The following is a 14,590-nucleotide window of genomic DNA, read 5'->3' as shown; positions in this document are numbered from 1 at the left end:
AGCTGAGACCTCAGGCAACTCTTTGACACAGAATAGATTAAATTACATGCATGTATTATTTACCTTATTCATTTTCACTCATTTCTTTGATAAAGTATCAGCTGATGCAAGAAAAATCTTAGTAGCACAATTATAGGATTGATATTCACTGTGACTAAAAACTGTAGACTGGAATGTTGGTTACTGGAGAAACAAATCAAAAGAGAATGAATGATGCACTGAAAAGAGATTTGTACCTTAATCCATGGATTAACACATAATCATGTTTATGCAGATGATTCTAAAAAATCTAAAAACTACAACATCTATTTTTAAAAGTGATTTCACACTGGGGCAAAAAGGGATGACTTAGGATCTAAAGTGCTAAACAGATATACTGATGGGAAATTTTTTCACTTTGATAATGTTGCATGGGATAAACTGCATGTTATAGAATTAATTTCCAAACTGAGATTAGTTTTAACTTAATTATTTACTTTTGACTGTAGTAAATGGGTTGAGGTGGGGTACAAGGGCCCAGAGATACCTAAACTCATTATAGAATAGCCCCATGTACTGAGAACCACTGAAATAAATGTGCATCTGCTCAGATTGAAACACTGTCACTAAGTATCTTTTCAAACTTTTATTTTGGCCATTTGATGAATTTTTTACATGACATTAGGCAATTGGGGGATGGTGGGGAGCATTGAGTCAAGATGGCAAAGAACATTAAAAATGTGAATAATCTGCAATAACTTCCTTCTTGAGATTCCTCAAGATGTGACATACATATAAGCCTACATCATCCTTGGGGAGAAAGAAATGTACATACTGTACTCCTTGTCTTCTTTGCTAATCTTTTGTTATTCCCTTTCACAAATTCAGTGTCTCCTTTTGTCTTTTTAATAAGGAATCAGAAGATTTCTACAATTGGAAATGGTTCTTTAGATAACTCTCTCCAGCTTTCATCAATAACATGGATTTCTTTACCCTAGCAGAAACTATTAAATATTGCTGTGTTCATCTTTTTCTTGGGAAACACCAAGGCTTTCTACCCTTTATATTCCATGCTTATCCTTTTGGGGGCTTTTCTGCATAGAATCTGTGTCCAAGATTTTGACATTCCTTGGCACCCATTCCCCAAACTCTGGTTACACTGGTGTTTTTCAAAATGTAAACTATTTCAAGGATTTCATTCATCATTATAGAACAATGAAATTGAAGTCTCTGTGGAAATGTCTCCAAATCTTCAAAAGTCCCAACTATTCTGGAGGAATGGCTAACGTCAAACACAGGGATCATGTTGTGCTATTTTTTAATATCCACACTAGATTTCTTACTACCTCATGTAGGGAAACAGAGGATTCACATCTTGGTAAATGTTCTCAGCCAGATATATAAACTTCATTTAGATAAAATTATGTTTTTTCTCTATTCTAAGATTTGAAATAATATTCAGTTGAATTTGTTCTGCCTTGCTATTTACACTACAACAACCTTTTATTGCCTTATTCCTCTTATATTGCTAGTATGTTCATCTCCTTAGAATAACTAATTTAATTAACCCTTTCAGTGTGATGGACAGACTTAGTTTTCCTAAGTTACTGAAAAAGAATAAGAGCTAAATGACTCACAGTGCCTTGAGTATGTGTTCCTACATAACCCTGGCAACATGGGACTGTGCATTCAAACCACTGAGCCACTGTGTTCTTTTTTTTTTTTTGGATAAGGGATTGAACTCAGGGGTGCTTAATCACTAAGCCACATCTCCAGCCCTTTTATATTTTTAGACAGGGTCTTACTAAGTTGCTTAGGGTCTCGCTAAACTACTGAACCTGGCTTTAAATCTGTGATCCTCCTGCCTCAGCCTCCTGAGCTGCTGGGATTTCAGGCATGCGTCACTGGCCTGGCTAAGCCACTGTGTTCTCTATGGAAAGAGTTCCAGTACAGCTTATAGTTGTTGTTTTAAGTTTAATACTAAACTAATTGTGAAGTTTATCAATGAGCATATCATTTGTTCTTTATTAAGATGAATGCAGAGATTTGCTAGAATTTTGTTGATTGGGGACTTGGTAAGTAGGATTATATGAGGGGTTGGGAATATGTTATGTAAAATTGGGATTGCCATGGTATATATATATATATATATATATATATATATATATATAAGAAACAGGGAGGAGGTTTCTTTGACAAGTAAGATTTTGGAAAAACTTTTTAATCTAGTTTGTAATTGATTTTGCACAAGACCGAACTCACTGGCAGGAAAATGAAGACGAATCAATGATTACTTTTAAAACCCTCTCAATTTTAGTAGTCAAATGTTTTGTTTGATCCACTTAAACTGTGTCTCTTTATTATGCAATGTCTAGATGAACACAAAAATAGTAACAATAATATATTAACCTTGCAAATTCTCATCAAAATGCTTCAATAATCCTTAATTTATCATAAACTTTGTTTCTTCTCTCACCTATTTCCTTCCATCACATTATTTTCAAGCAAATCCCAGGTGTTTCATATGTATGAATATATATGTTTTATATATAAATGTGCATATTTATATATAGTATTATATATATTTGGTGTTGGGGATCAAACCCATGTGAAGCACACACACATCATGCATGCTAAGCACACACTCTACCATTAAGCTACATCCTCAATCACCAGATATTAAATCTTAATACCCATGTTTCAGTATGGATCTCTAAAGACAAAAACTATAAAAGAAATCCAGCTTTATTGAGATACAATTCATGTATCATTAATTCACTCAGTTAAGGTGTACAGTTCAATGCTATTTAACTTGTTACTGAGTTGTGCAACCATCACCACGATCAATTTCAGAATATTTTCATTGTACAAAAAAGAAACTCTATATCTAGTGGTAATCATTTCCATTTCTTCCTCTCACCTACCCCCATCAATCATTCACTGTTGCCATAAGGCACATCTGTATTTCTCTAGAGATGCAAATGTTTTTAAACACAAAAATAAGACAACTGTCACAACTGAACATTTAAAATAATTCCTTAATGTAATCAAATATCTAATCAATGTTCAAATTTCCAAATATGTCACTGACACAAATTTAATTTGTGTGGGGAGATTGTTTGAATTCATGTGCAAATAAAGGTCACATGATGTGACTGAGAAATGTCTCTTATGACTCTTCTTTAAAAAATTATGTATTTTATTTTGACATAATAGTAGATTCAAATGCAGCTACAAGAAAAAATGCAGAGAGATTCTATGTATCCTTTGTCCAGTTTCCTCCAGTAGTACTATCTACAAACCTATAGTATAATATCACAACCACAATATTTCATTAATGCAATTGTGATACAGTCCATTTCCATCACTGAAGGATTCCTCCTGTGATTTACTTTTGTGCACTTTTATAACCACACTCATTTTCCTCCATCCTCCTCCTCTCAACTCTTCTTTTACCCTGATGACTATTAATCTGTTCTAACTTCTGTAGTTTCGTCATTGCCAGAATGCTATAAAAATTGAATCATACAGTGAATAAACTTTTGGGATTGGCCTTTTTCCCAGTATAATTCTCTGGAGATTCATTCAAGATGCGGACTATATCAACAATAGTTCATTTTTATTGTCCGTAGTATTCCAAGGTATGGATGTCAAAAAATAGATTTATTCATTCACCCATTGAGGGACATCTGGGTTATTTCCAGTTTTTGACTATTGTGAATAAAGCTACTATAAATATTTATGTACAGATTTTGTGTGAACATAAGTTTCATTTATCTGGGATAAATGCCCAGGAGTGCATTTGCTGGGTCATATGGTAGTTGAATGTTTTGTTTTTTAAGAAACTGCCAAACTATTTTCCCAGAGTAACTGGACCATTTTACATTTCCACCAGCAGAGGGTTCCAGTTTCTTGACATCCTCACCAGCATCCGGTGGTGTCACTATTTTTATTTCAGTCATTCTAATGGGCATAATGATATCTCATTATAGTCTCAATTTGCACTTTCTTAATGACTGTAGTGATGTTCATGTGCTTATTATGTGTGTATTCTTCTTGGGCAAAACTTCCCCTTTACACTTTTTCTGATTGATTTTTTTAGAAACCGTTGAATTTACAGATATTTTTTTATATATTCTAAATGTTAGTCTTTTGTTGGATACATGCAAATAGTTTTCCAAGTCTGTAGTTTGTTTTTTCTTCTTCACATCTTTGAAGAGCTCAAGTTTTGAATTTTCATGAAATGAAATTTCTCAAGTTTTCCTTTTGTGGATCATACATTTGGTGTCAAGCCTAAGAAATTTATGCACAACTCTCAATAATGAATATTTCCCCCACCCCAAATTTAGTTCCCATATCTCTAAGTCAATGATAAATTTCAAATTAATTTTTGTATAAATGTTAGTAGTAGGTCGAAGTTATTATTGTTTTGTCATAACTTTACTATTTTATTCTAAGGTAATAAAATTCTATTTATGTTTCAGACATTTCATTTTCTAAGATTGTTTTGTTAAGATGATTTTCCCACACAGTATTTTTATTGATCTATAATTCACATATTGCAAAATTCACTCTTTTAAAGTCTACAATGTCATGACTAAACTTACTAAATTGGCAAAGATGCTCTACCATTGTTACTACTAATTTCAGAAAACTTTTATTATATTGAAAATAAACCCTATACCCATTAGCAATCATTTTATTTATCCTTTCCTCCACCTACTGGAAATCACTATTCTACTTTAATTCCTTATTATTTGCTTGTTTTAGATTTTTTTGTATAAGGAATTTATGTCATATCTGATTTTTTATGCATGACTTCTTATACTTAGAATATGTTCAAGATTCATCCATAGATTGCAAGTATAAGTGCTTAATTCCTTTTATTATTGAATAACAAATCATTATATAGATATACATTTTGTTTATGCATTCATCAGTTGATAGATGTTTTGCTTGTTTTAACTCTTTGTAACAAATAACTCTGCAACAATGTTCATGTATATCTTTAGAGAAGTGTTTTTAACTCTTTTGAGTGTACAGCAAGGAGAGTAACTGTTTAACCTCTTGAGAAACTATCAATTGTTTTGAAAATCAGTGGCTTCTTTAATTTCTTTAAAAATGATTTTGTAGTTTCCAGAGTACACCTCTTTTACCTTCTTTATTTTTCTTGCCTGCTTACTTTGTCTAGGATTGCCAGTAATGTGTTGTATAGAGATGGTAAGAGTGCAAATCCTTTTCTTGTTTCTGATATTAAAGGAAACGTTTTAAGTTTCTCACTGTTGAATGTAGTGTTAGCTGTGGACATGTCATTCTGGTCTTCATATGTTGAGATAATTTCCCTTTAATACATTGTTTATTGAGAGTATTTATCACGAAGAGATGTTGAAGTTTGTTAGATTAGTCTGCATAATTGTGATGATCATATAATTTTTATCCTTCGTTTTGTTAATGTAGTGTTTCACATTGATTGACTGGCCTTTGTTGAACCATCCTTGCATTCCAGGGATACATTAGACCGGATCATGACATATGATCCTTTTAAGGTATTTGTGAATTTTGTGTTTCTAGTATTTTGGTGTGTGGGGGGAATTTTTATGTCAGTGTTCATCAGGGATATTGGTCTGTAATTTTCTTTTAGAGTCTGTCCCATTTTGGTATCAGTGTAATTCTAGTCTCACAAAATGAGCTTGGATGTGTTGTTTCCTCTTCAATTTTTTGAAAGGGTCTGAGAAGGATCAGTAACAATTTTTCTTTTTAAGTGTTGGGTAGAATTCACTAGTGAAGCTATCTAGCCCTGGACTTTTGTTTGTAAGGAAGTTTTAATTATTGATTCAATCTCCTTACTTTTTATTGGTTTGTTCAGATGTTCCACTCTTTTCTAATTCAGTCTTGATAGGTTATATGTTTCCAAAAATTTATCTAACTAATTAGAACAATTTAAAAATAAAATGTTTCCCAATTAAATAAATTTATCTATTTATTCTACATTATTCATTGTAGGTGTGATTCCTTGTTTAAATCTATTTTTCATAAAATTTATATTTATATGTTTATAGGATGTTACAGGTGCATATATAGTGTGTGTACATGTGTGGTGTGAAATCAAAGTTTTTATGACACAAAGATATAATGGAGCAAGATTAATAATTTGGAAACATATTTTAGAAAGTATGCCAAATGGGAAGTTTGGAAATGAGCTTAAATCTTGCAAAAACTTTTAGCAGAGAAATTACTTTACCATGTGGATTAAATAAGCAATAAATACATTGTAGTGATATATTTTTAATTTTTTTAAATTATAGATGGACATGGTATTTTCATTTATTTTATTTATTATTTTTTTAGAGGAGAAAAAGTTTATTTGGGGACCCATTCTTTCAGAGGTCTCAGTCCATAGATGACAGACTCCATTAGGGCTTGAGGTGAGGCAGAAAGAATATCATGGCAGAAGTGCAGTGAGGAAAGCAGCTGGAAGCATAACATCAGAGAGAGTTCTGCTTAACAAGCACAAATATAAATCCAAAAGGCATGCCCCCCTATAACCTACCTCTTTCAGCCACACCCTACCTGTCTACAGTGACCCATCAGTTAATCCCTATCAAGGGATTAATTCACTGATGGGGTTAACACTCTCATAACCCAATCATTTCATCTCTAAACCTTCTTGCATCGTCTCACACCTAAGCTTTGGGGAGCATCTAACACCTAATGTTCATGATTGATAATGACTTAATGGGCAACCCAATCTATTCAAACAAAAAAAATCTTGACAAGTTAAAATAAGTGTACAATGAATCAAAATGCAATCTCTAAAAATTAAAAAAAAATTTAAAAAAATAAGGGTTAAGAAGACAACAAATCAGAAATTGAGATTTTAAAAATGCCTTTTTTTATAATTTATTAATTTTGATTCATTGTAAACAAATGGGTTATAACTTGTTTCTCTGGTTATACATGAAGTAGAGTCATACGATTTGTGTAATCATACATGTAAATAGGGTAATGATGTTTGTCTCATTCTGTTATTTTCCTTCCCTCCCATCCCTCTTTTTCCTCTATACAATCCATCCTTCCTCCATTCTTGCTTTCCTCCCAACACCCCCCATTATGTATCATCATCCGCTTATCAGAGAGATCATTCGTCCTTTGGTTTTTTTGAGATTGGCTTATCTCACTTAGCATTATATTCTCCAACTTCATCCATTTGCCTGCAAATACCATAATTTTATTCTTCTTTATGGCTGAGTAATATTCCATTGTGTATGTATACCACAGTTTCTTTATCCATTCATCAATTGAAGGGCATCAAGGTTGGTTCCACAATCTAGTTATTGTGATTGAGCAGCTATGAACATTGATGTAACTGCATCACTGTAGTATGCTGATTTTAAATCCTTTGGGAATAGGCCAAGGAGTGGGATAGCTGGGTCAAATGGTGGTTCCATTCAAGTTTTCTAGGAATCTGCATACTGCTTTCCAGAGTAGTTGCACTAATTTGCATCACCACCAGCAATGTATGAGTGTACCTTTTTCCCTACATCCTCACCAATACATATTGTTGCTTGTATTCTTGATAATTGCCATTCTAATTGGGGTGAGATGAAATCTTAGGGTGGTTTTGATTTGCATTTCTCTTATTACTGGAAATGTTGAACATGTTTTCATATATCTGTTGATTACTTGTAGATCTTCTGTGAAATGTCTGCTCATTTCCTTAGCCTATTGTTGATTGGGCTATATGTATTCTTGTTGTAAAGTTTTTTGAGTTCATCGTAGATTCTGAAGATTAGTGCTCTGTCTGAAGTATGTGTGTGGCAAATATTTTTCTCCCACTCTGTAGGCTCTCTCTTCACATTGCTGATAGTTTTCCTTTGCTGAGGAAAAGCTTTTAGTTTGAATCTATTCCATATCGATTCCTGCTTTATTTCTTGTACTTTGGGGGCCCTGTTAAGGAAATCGATCCTAAGCCAACATGATGAAGATTTGGACCTACTTTTTCTTCTATTAGGTGCAGGGTCTCTGTCTGATTCCTAGGTCCTTGATCCATTTTGAGTTTGAGTTTGTGCAGGGTGAGAGATAGTGGTTTAGTTTTCATTTTGCTGCATATGGATTTCCAGTTTTCCCAGCACCACTTGTTGAAGAGGCTATCTTTTCTCCATTGTATGTTTTTGGCACCTTTGTCTAGTATGAGATAATTGTTATTTATGTGGGTTTGTTTCTGTGAACTCTATTCTGTACCATTGGTTTACCTGTCTATTTTAGTGCCAATGCCATGTCATTTTTGTTACTTTGCTTTGTAGTATAGTTGAAGTTCTGGTATTGTGATACCCCCTGCTTCACTCTTCTCAGTTAAGGATTGCTTTAGGTATTCTGGGGCCTCTTATTTTTCCAAATGAATTTCATGATTGTTTGCTCTATTTCTATGAGGTACATCATTGGGATTTAATTGGAATTGCATTGAATCTGTATAGCACTTTTGGTAGTATGGCATTTTTGACAACATTAATTCTTCCTATCCAAGAACATGGGAGATCTTTCCATCTTCTAAGGTTTTCTTTAATTTCTTTCTTTAATGTTTCTGTAGTTCTCATTTAAAGTTCTTTCACCTCTTTCGTTAGATTGATTCCCAAGTATTTTTTTTTTTTTTTTTAGGCTACTATGAATGGGGTAGTTTTCCTAAATTCTCTTTCTGGGGATTCATCACTTATGAATAAAAAGTATTTGATTTATGAGCATTGATTTTTTATCCTGCTATCTTACTGGACATCATTTATGAGTTCTACAAGTTTCTGGTGGAATTTTTGTCTCCTCTAAATTATATGATCATGTCATATTGAGTTCTTCTTTTCCTATTCATATACCTTTAATTTCTTTGGTTTGTCTAATTGCTCTGGCTAGAGTTTTCAAGGATGATGTTGAATAAAAGTGGTGAAAGAGGGCATCTCTGCCTCGTTTCTAGTTTTCAGGGGGAATGCTTTCAGTTTTTCTCCATTTAGAATATTGGCTGTGGGCTTCACATAGATGGCCTTTACAATGTTGAGTAATGTTCCCATTATCTCTATTTTTCTAGTGTTTTGAGCATGAAGGCATGCTTGAATTTTATCAAATGTTTCTTCTGCATCTATTGAAATAATCATGTGATTCTCAACTTTAATTCTGTTGATATGTGAATTACATTTATTTGTTTCTGATGTTGAACAAACCTTGCATCCCTGGGATAAAACCCACTTGATTGTGGTTGCACTATCTTTTTAATATGTTTTTGTATGTGATTGGCCTAAAATTTGTTAAGAATTTTTGCATCTATGGTTTATTAAGGATATTGGTCTGAATTTTCTTTCCTTGATGTGATCTATCTCTCTCTGGTTTTGGTATCAGGGTGATATTAGCTTCATAGAATGAGTTTGGAAGGGTTCCTTCCTCTTTTATTCATGGAATACTTTGAGGAGTATTGGAATGAGCTCTTCTTTGAAAGTCTTGTAGAACTCAGCTGAGAATCCATCTGGTCCTGGACTTTTCTTTGTTGGTAGACTTTTGATGACTTCTTCTATTTCATTGCTTGAAATTGACCTATTTAAATTGTGTATGGCCTCCTGATTCAGTTTGGGTGGATCATATGTCTCTAGAAACCTGTTGATGTCTTCGAGATTTTCTGTTTGTTGGAGTATAGATTTTCAAAATAGCTTCTAATTATGTTTTGTATTCAATCGTGTCTGTTGTGATATTTCCTTGTTCATTCTGAATTTAGTAATTTGGGTTTTCTCTCTTCTTCTCTTTGTTAGTGTGGCTAAGGGTTTATCAATTTTGTTTATTTTTTTCAAAGAACCAATTATTTATTTTGTCAATTTTTTCTATTGTTTCTTTTGTTTCAATTTCATTGATTTCAGAACTGACTTTAACTATTTCCTGTCTTCTACTACTTTTGGTGTTGATCCTCCTCTTCTGTTTCTAGGCTTTGAGCTATAGCATTAGGTCATTTATATTGTTGAATTTTTCTTCTTTTATTGAAATGCACTCCTTGAAATGAGTTTTCCTCAATACTGCTTTCATAGTGTCCCAGAGATTTTGATATGTTGTGTCTCTGTTCTTGTTTTACCTCTAAGAATTTTTTTGTTCCCCTGATGTCTTCTGTTATCCATGCCTCATTCAATAGCATATTATTTAATCTCCAGGTGTTGGAGTAGTTTCTGGTTTTTATTTTGTCATTGATTTCTAGTTGTCATTCCATTATCTGATAGAGTACAAGGTAGTATCTCTATCTTTTTGTATTTACTAAGAGTAGCTTTGTGGCATAAAATATGGTCTATTTTAGAGAAGGATCCATGTGCTGCTGAGAAGAAAGTGTATTCGCTCATTGATGTATGGAATATTCTATATATGTCTGTTAAGTCTAAATTATCACTTGTGTTATTGAGATCTATGGTTTCTTTGTTCGATTTTTGTTGGAGGATCTGTCCAGTGGTAAGAGAGGTGTGTCAAAGTCACCTAGTATTATTGTGTTGTGGTCTATTTGGTTCTGGAATTGAGAAGGATTTGTTTGAGGTACATGAATGAGCCATTTTTTGGGCCATAAATATTTATGATTGTTATGTTCTTGCTGATTTATAATTCCCTTAAGCAGTATGAAATGTCCTTCTTTATCCCTTCTGACTAACTTTGACTTGAAGTCCACTTTATCTGAAATGAGGATGGATACCCCGCTTTTTTGCTGAGTCCATGTGCATGGTATGTTTTTCCCCCATTCTTTCACCCTTTAGTCTGTAGGTATCTTTTCTATGAGACAAGTCTCTTGAAGACAGCATATTGTTGGGTCTTTCTTTTAATACAATCTGCCAGTCTGTGGTCTTTTGATTGATGAGTTCAGGCCATTAACATTCAGGGTTATTATTGAGATATGATTTGTATTCCCGATCATTTTGCCTTATTTTTGGTTTTTAACTTGACTTGGTTTCTCCTTTATTTGGCTATTCCTTTAGGGTAGTTTCCTCCTTTTGCTGACTTACATCATTGTTTTTCATTTCTTGCTCATGGAATATTTTGCTGAGAATGTTCTGTAGTGCCAGCTTTCTATTTGTAAATTCTTTTGGCTTTTGTTTATCATGGAAGGATTTTATTTTGTCATCAAATCTGAAGGTAAGTTTTGCTGGGTATGAGATTCTTGGTTGGCATCCATTTTCTTGCAGAGCTTGAAAAATGTTGTTCCAGGCCCTTCTAGCTTTTAGGGTCTGAGTTAAGAAATCTGCTGATATCTGTGTTGGTTTCCCCCTGAATGTAATTTGATTTTTTTTTTCTCTCACAGCCTTTAAATTGTATCTTTATTTCGTATGTTAGTTATTTTCTTTATAATGTGCCTTGGTGTGGGTCTGTTGTACTTTTGTACATTTGGTGTCCTATAAGCCTCTTGTACTTGATTTTCCATTTCATTCTTCAGATTTGGGAAATTTTCTGATATTATTTCATTGAATAGATTGTTCATTCCTTTGGTTTGTTTCTCTAAGCCTTCCTCAATCCCGATAATTCTTTTTTTTTTTTTTTTTTTTTTTTTTTCAGTTTTCTTCTTTTTTTTTATTTTTTTTATTTTTTTTTACGTTTACATAGGGTAATGATGTTTATTATATTTTTCCCCTCCCCCCCCCCCCCTCCCCCCCCTCCCACCCCTCCCCCCCCTCCCACCCCTCTTTTCCCTCTACACAGTCCTTCTTTCCTTCATTCTTACTGCTCTCCTTAGCCTAACTCTAAACCTAACCCTAAACCTAATGCTAGCCCGTCCCACCCCCCATTATATGTCCTCATCCGCTTATCAGCGAGATCATTCGTCCTTTAGTTTTTTGAGATTGGCTTATCTCACTTAGCATGATATTCTCCAATTTCAACCATTTGCCTACAAATGCCATAATTTTATCATTCTTCATTGCGGAGTAATATTCCATTATATAAATATGCCACAGTTTCTTTATCCATTCATCAACTGAAGGGCATCTAGGTTGGTTCCACAATCTGGCTATGGTGAATTGAGCAGCAATGAACATTGATGTGGCTGTATCTCTGTAGTATGCTGATTTTAAGTCCTTTGGGTATAGGCCAAGGAGTGGGATAGCTGGGTCAAATGGTGTTTCCATTCCAAGCTTTCTGAGGAATCTCCACACTGCTTTCCAGAGTGGCTGCACTAATTTGCAACCCCACCAGCAATGTATGAGTGTTCCTTTTTCACCACATCCTCGCCAACACCTGTTGTTGCTTGTATTCTTGATAATCGCCATTCTAATTGGGGTGAGATGAAATCTTAGGGGTAGTTTTGATTTGCATTTCCCTTATTACTAGGGATGTTGAACATTTTTTCATATATCTGGTGATTACTTGTACATCTTCTTCTGTGAAGTGTCTGTTCATTTCCTTAGCCCATTGTTGATTGGATTATTTGTATTCTTCGTGTAGAGTTTTTTGAGTTCTTTATAGATTCTGGAAATTAGCGCTCTATCTGAGGTATGGTTGGCAAAGATATTCTCCCACTCTGTAGGCTCTCTCTTCACATTGCTGATAGTTTCCTTTGCTGAGAGAAAGCTTTTTAGTTTGAATCTATCCCAGTTGTTTATTCTTGCTTTTATTTCTTGTGCTATGGGAGGTCCTGTTAAGGAAATCTGATCCTGAGCCAACAAGTTGAAGATTTGGACCTACTTTTTCTTCTATAAGATGCAGGGTCTCTGGTTTGATTCCGAGGTCCTTGATCCATTTTGAGTTGAGTTTTGTGTAGGGTGAGAGATAGGGGTTTAGTTTCATTCTATTGCATATAGTTTCCAGTTTTCCCAGCACCATTTGTTGAAGAGGCTATCTTTTCTCCATTGCATATTGTTGGAACCTTTGTCTAGTATGAGAAAATTGTATTTATTTGGGGTTTGTGTCCATGTCCTCTATTCTGTACCATTGATCTACCTGTCTATTTTGGTACCAATACCATGCCGTTTTTGTTACTATTGCTTTGTAGTAGAGTTGAAGATCTGGTATTGCAATACCCCCTGCTTCGCTCTTGCTACTGAGGATTGCTTTAGCTATTCTAGGTTTTTTATTCTTCCAGATGAATTTCATAATTGCTTGCTCTATTTCTGTGAGGTACATCATTGGGATTTTAATTGGAATTGCATTGAATCTGTATAGAACTTTAGGTAGTATAGCCATTTTGACGATATTAATTCTGCCTATCCAGGAACATGGGAGATCTTTCCATCTTCTAAGGTTTTCTTGAATTTCTTTCTTTAGTGTTCTGTAGTTCTCATTGTAGAGGTCTTTCACCTCTTTTGTGAGATTGATTCCCAAGTATTTTATTTTTTTTCGATGCTATTGTGAATGGGGTAGTTTTCCTAATTTCTCTTTCTGAAGATTCATCACTTATGTATAAAAATGCATTGGATTTATGAGCATTGATCTTGTAACCTGCTACTTTACTGAATTCACTTATGAGTTCTAAAAGTTTTCTGGTGGAATTTCCAGGTTCCTCTAAATATATAATCATGTCATCAGCGAACAGGGATAGTTTGAGTTCTTCTTTTCCTATTCGTATCCCTTTAATTTCTTTGGTTTGTCTGATTGCTCTGGCTAGAGTCTCAAGGACGATGTTGAATAGAAGCGGTGAAAGAGGGCATCCCTGCCTTGTTCCAGTTTTTAGGGGGAACGCTTTCAGTTTTTCACCATTTAGAATGATATTAGCCATGGGCTTAGCGTAGATGGCCTTTATAATGTTTAGGAATGTTCCCATTACCCCAATTTTTTCTAGTGTTTTGAGCATGAAGGGATGCTGTATTTTATCAAATGCTTTTTCCACATCTATTGAAATAATCATGTGATTCTTAACTTTAAGTCTGTTGATATGGTGAATGACATTTATTGATTTCCGAATGTTGAACCAACCTTGCATCCCTGGGATAAACCCACTTGATCGTGGTGCACTATCTTTTTAATATATATTTGTATGCGATTTGCTAAAATTTTGTTGAGAATTTTTGCATCGATGTTCATTAAGGATATTGGTCTGAAATTTTCTTTCCTTGATGTGTCTCTGTCTGGTTTAGGTATCAGGGTGATATTGGCTTCATAGAACGAGTTTGGTAGGGTTCCCTCCTCTTCTATTTCATGGAATAGTTTGAGGAGTATTGAATGAGCTCTTCTTTAAAGGTTTTGTAGAACTCGGCTGAGAACCCATCTGGTCCTGGACTTTTCTTTGTTGGTAGGCTTTTGATGACCTCTTCTATTTCATTGCTTGAAATTGGTTTATTTAAGTTGTTGTATGTCCTCCTCGTTCAGTTTAGGTAGTTCATATGTCTCTAGAAATTTGTTGATGTCTTCAAGGTTTTCTGTTTTGTTGGAGTATAGATTTTCGAAATAGCTTCTAATTATGTTTTGTATTTCACTCGTGTCTGTTGTGATGTTTCCTTGTTCATTCCGAATTTTAGTAATTTGAGTTTTCTCCCTCTTTCTCTTTGTTAGTGTGGCTAAGGGTTTATCAATTTTATTTATTTTTTCAAAGAACCAACTATTTACTTTATTAATTTTTCCGATTGTTTCTTTTGTTTCGATTTCGTTGATTTCGGCTCTGATTTAACTATTTCCTGTCTTC

This window comes from Sciurus carolinensis, chromosome X (assembly GCF_902686445.1).
Source record: "Sciurus carolinensis chromosome X, mSciCar1.2, whole genome shotgun sequence".
Taxonomy (NCBI): domain Eukaryota; kingdom Metazoa; phylum Chordata; class Mammalia; order Rodentia; family Sciuridae; genus Sciurus; species Sciurus carolinensis.
This window is presented reverse-complemented; position numbering follows the sequence as displayed.